This window comes from Aythya ferina (genome assembly GCF_964211825.1).
Source record: "Aythya ferina genome assembly, chromosome: 6".
Classification (NCBI taxonomy): Eukaryota; Metazoa; Chordata; class Aves; order Anseriformes; family Anatidae; genus Aythya; species Aythya ferina.
This window is the reverse complement of record NC_140303.1, coordinates 38,572,416-38,577,702: the sequence shown is the minus strand read 5'-3', so window position 1 is coordinate 38,577,702 and position 5,287 is coordinate 38,572,416. Positions and strand designations below refer to the sequence as shown.

At 37.2% G+C, this 5,287-nt stretch overlaps 1 long non-coding RNA gene across 1 annotated transcript; it reads left to right on the top strand.

The window, feature by feature from the left end:
- Window positions 1–351: 351 nt before the first annotated feature.
- LOC311438656 lies at window positions 352–4,817 on the top strand. Its single transcript, XR_014694249.1, has 2 exons — window positions 352–447; window positions 2,264–4,817. It is a non-coding gene; the product is annotated as an uncharacterized lncRNA (long non-coding RNA).
- The last annotated feature ends 470 nt before the right edge of the window (window positions 4,818–5,287 follow it).

The window sequence follows — 5,287 nt, the reverse complement described above, 5'->3', positions numbered from 1 at the left end:
AATCTCTGATTATGTTTACTCTGAAATCCAAGTGTTCATCTCAGGCAGAAAAATTAAGGCTGATTTCCAAATATTATGTACAAACTCTAGCTACTAAGCATTCCATAATGAGCACTTTGGCAATTTAAAGCAAATTAGGGTTCCCACTAGGCAGAGAAGATATACTGTATAGTCAAGTAAAGATTGTATGTTGTTTGATGAAAAATAGGCATGCAGAAAAACATGATACAGACTTCTGGCTCCAGATGAATTAAGAGATTCTGTGCTAGTGTACTTCATTACTGAAACTTTGCATTGTTCCTCACTTGTAAAGGTTTAGTTTCAGTTTCTTAATGATTTCTACTGTAGTTTGAGTAAACATCACCCTGAAGAACGACCTGTTATGGCAGTACGTGGCCAGCTGCTGTGATAATGGATGGGATAATCGGGATATTGCAATACAAAAAGGTAATTGATATATCTTCTTTATATAGTAAAATTCAGCTCTGTTTAGCGATTTGGAAACCCTCATTTGCAGAGACCTGGTGAAAAACACTGAAAATGCCAAATTATGTTCTGTATGATGAATGGAATCAGTCCAGAACATATCTCAGTACAAAGCAGTGTATTACTTCTACCCAGGTGACAATATTTCAGGGAAATATTTCAAGCTCCACAGGGTAGTGGTATGGCACCCAACCTGCCAGAGTGCAAGAAGCATTTGGACAATACTTTCAGACATGTGGTCTGATTTTGTGTGGTCTTGTGTGGAACCAGGCATTGGACTCAATGATCCTTGTGGGTGCCTTCTAACTTAGGATGTTCTATGATACTATGATCCATTCTATTGATCTTGGGGACATCTAGGTATTCAGCTCAACCCAGCCAATTTCTGAATTCATCTTTTGGATGAGGAAAAGGGGTGTGTATTTTTGTTTGGGAATCCAGAAATGTGACAGAAAGTGATAATGTTGCTAACAAGGTTGGCATCTCTTTTCTCTCCTGTTACCCTGGCTAAAATCCATTCTCCAGTTTAGTAGATTGTTCTCTAATTTTTTTCTCAAAAAATTTGCTATGTCAAAAAATTTGCCACTTAGTTTGGTTTTATTCCTCTAGTCCTTTATCTTCAAAGGTGATTAAACAAGCAGAATAGACAAATTCTTGCAACTCACTGTTTTCTCTTTCACAATAGGATTAATACGTGGTATTACTGATTTAAAGTGGCTTTATGAAATTTACTTTAGAAAAACTGAGCATGAAATTGTGAAGTTAGCACCTGAGCAAAAGAAAATAATAAAATTAACTGGTTTAGTTTCCTTTTATTTCAAGAAGAAATGTTAATGAGAAAGTTGTCAGGGTTGAAATTCCTTGTGCCGCAGATAATCAGAGGAAAAAACGAAAAAATCTAAGACCATTGCTTAGAAAAGAAGAGAATTTAAATATTCACTGCAGAGATAGGACCAGAGTCTGCTTCTGTTGTCTTTAAGGAGTTTATTCAGCAGAGGGGTAAGCCCCATATTAGTGTTGTTTTGTGTGGGAGAAGCTGAATCATTATTAATTGCAAATTGATCAGTTGCTTTTTTTTTTTTTTTTTAATGAATTATTCATGAACAGATCCCAAACTTCTGTGAATATATTCAGTATTCACCTAACAGTTGGGATGAACAACTTTCAGAAACTAGTGATTGACAGTGAACCTTCTGGTACACTATTTAAACAATATTGATTCATGGGCATGCTAATATATTTGCCTTTATCACAAATCTCTACCAAATCCTATCAGTTGGCAAATGCATGCAAATAGCTGTTTATGTGACCCACTACCCATGGATAAAACACATTGTACTTCATCTTACTGTAACATCTGCCTTTAAAAATTATAATAAAGTTTATAAAGATGATAATGTTTGATCAAGTTAACACCTCACATACAATTTATAGCAAATGCTTTGCCATACTGTGGATGGAAAAGTTGCTCTTTTGTCTTACTATCTAACAGGAACATTAAACACTAAAGTACTTGGTTTCTGCTTTTTAGACGTTTTACATTTTTATGGACTCTACGAATGCTTCTCTTTTCATTAAGAAATACCAATTCAGTGAACAATGAGAACTCACTAACTTACTCTAGGAATGAAATGCTGACTCAAATTGTCATCTGTGTTAATGGCTAGACGTACGGTAATGTTATTTCTACATTTGTTTTTGCAGAATTTTATGCAGGTCTTCAATGCCTATGGTTTTTGTTTATTTGTTTGTTTGTTTTGTTTTTCTTTGTTTCCAGCCCACCACCTTTCAGATCCTCATATTGATTCAGAAACAAAGCATATCAGAGTCCTTAAACTCAGGCAACCCTTCTGCCCCTTGGTGTTGTCTCAAGCTGTGCTGGAATTAATGGCAGAGCGATGGACTGAAAATGTCCTCAGAAAATGTGAATGTCAACACAAAAGAGGGATTACTACAGATAGACCGCCACTTTTTCCCTAGCAACTGGACTCTACCTCTATACAGAGTTCATAATCATCTCAGGGTCCTATAACAGTTTCTTTTATGGAATGATCATACATGTGTGAGAATATAGGGCATGGTTCCAAGGACAAGGTCCAAATGCTTCAGGATGGACTGAAGTGCACATACCACTTCAACATGGTGGGAAATCTGCTCCTGACCTGCCTGCGGGAACGATTTGCTGCATTTAAACTTGACTTTAAATGCAGCAAATTTTGACTTGGCTTTAAACTTGACTTTTGTTTCCCAAATAATTGCAAAAATAATTATTAGTGATTAATAATGTTAATTGAACAAAATGTCTTACCTATGTCTTACAAATTAGGGAGATATTAGAGGGAAAACAGCCTGATAGCTTGAGGCTCTTTGCATCTGAATATATGACGTCTCCTTTGGCTTATGAACAGCACAATGTTCTTCAACCTTCTCATCAGATAAGACTATTAATTCACAATCTATAGTAAATTTGATATCTGATGGAGGGAGATGCTTGGGAAACTTTGACAGAGCAGTCAAAGTCCATAAAAACAAATGCTTCCAATGCAAAATGTGGACTTGCCATGAGCGTGGTCACTGTCCTGACCAAAATCTTCAGACAGATGTTTGGGAAAAGAGCATTGGTAGAGATCATTTGTGGAAAAATAACCTTTATTGAAACAATGTCTGTTATACTTCCAGAGGCAAGACAATGAGGTGGTTACAAGTTAAAAGCACTGTTCAATTACAGAGCAAGGCTAGCCCTTGGAGGGATGGTAAAGACATATTTAAAAAAAATAAAAAAGTCTATAAATTGACTAGACACTCTTTTGCATTCTTTGAAAGGAAAATGAATATGCATAAAACATTCATTGAATAAACATTGAATAAGACTGCATTTCCTCACTTAACTCTTAAAATGTACTTGGAAACTTTAGCACTTTCTCTGTTGAAGAAAACCAGGTATCGCCCTGTGAAGTGGACCTGGGTGAAGACCATGCAAGTGTGAACCAGAGAAGGAAGAAATATGTTTTCCTGTCTTTTTGATACTTTGTGTAGCTCCAAGAAGGCTATCAATTGCCAAGGGAACTGTACCTCACCAGAGTCAACAAGAAAAAACAGTCCTTGGGTTGCACAGAAGAGCTCATGTTTCATGGATGGGACTTTGTCAGAGCCCTTGACTGTGACTTCTGAACAAATGGTGATGAAAAAATAAAGATGGAAACAAAATGATAACAATAATTAAAGACTCAGTGGCAGAGTCAAACAGTTAAACACTCTACTGGCCACTGATTCTGATACACTGGCTGTCTCAAGTAGTTCCCGTTAACTGTAGACAAGGTGGGTTTACCAGGTGAAGAGGGCAAACAAGGAACAGACATAAAAACAAACAAACAAACAAAACCACAATGAATATATTGTGGATAGATGAAATATAAGTGGATATAAGTGAATATAAGTAGATAGATGAAAAAGGTGAAATTGTGTAAGAGCTTGTAACTGACATAGGGCTGCCAGTTTTTGGGGAGTCAGTGACCTTTGCTCAGGAGCTGATGGGATCCCAGCAGTGAGGTCATGAAAAAAATGATCAGTCAATGTCCATGACATTGGCAGTGACCAAGAAAGCAGTAAAATAAGCTAACGCTTAAGTTAGGTGAATTCTCTGATGCAGAAGACATAGAGCAGAACCCAACATAATATGACAGGTTAAGGGAGGTGGACCTCAAGTCCAGCATTAGAAAAACAACACCTGGATCTGTGAAAAATAGCAGAATCCAAGGAAAAGCCAAGATAGTGTATGGAAAAGAAGGAAAAACACTAGTAGTTTATATTACACTGAAAGTGCTGGCAAGTATGAATAATCCTGTATGGTGACACAATTTCTGATCCCATTTAGCCATGCTTGACTCAAAATTTAAGATGTTGATTTCTGTAAGACAAATTTTTTAAATATTCAGCTTTCTGCAGTGGATCTCATGCCAGCAAAGAACAGGACAAGTTATGGTGGGAAGTTCAACCTGACACCAATCTTGCAGTCTCAGCTTACTGGGTTTTGGTTTGTTTGTTTGTTGTTGTTCTTGTTTGAAGGAGAGGGGTTGTGTGATTGATTGATTTCTGTATTTTAAGGAATTTGTTGGGACATAGTCTTCCCAATGGTGGAGAAAGATCACAGTACCTTTTTCCAGATGTCATATTGTCCATGCCTACTGCATGGTGCAGAGAAGGCTAGAAACACATGCATGGATGGATGCTTTTAAAAATACTTACATGACTTAGGATCATAAAGTTCATCAAAACCAGAAACTAACATAGAAATAAATCTTTCTGAGTACCAACATGTACAATCAATCAAATTTGGAGAAATAAAAGATTGAATTCTGGAGATATTATGTTTTCAAGCTTAATCATATTTAAATACCGGGGATTATTTTTTCTTATCTGGACCACCCAAGCCGAATCTTTGTCAAAAAGGCCAGTTATCCAACACTTTGCCCTTCTGGAAGCAACACTGTCCTCTCCTTCTCCATGTACCTCCATGGGCACAAATCTTTGACACTCGAACTGAAGCACGAACAAGGGGGCCTGATTATAATCACATGTGGAAAACTCATTTGAAGATGAGTACAGCAAAGGGCAAACCACAGGGCTGCACTACAAGTCATTGGGCAACAAAAGAGCATTACCATTGCTTGAATGACATTAGAAGCAGCTCCACTCCTGGCTGCTCTCCTCATACAAAAAGCGGAAATGTAGGATGATTTTCTAGGGTAGAATGTGGGAACCCCATGAACCCTTATGCCTCTGTGCAGTGCTTGCTATTTAT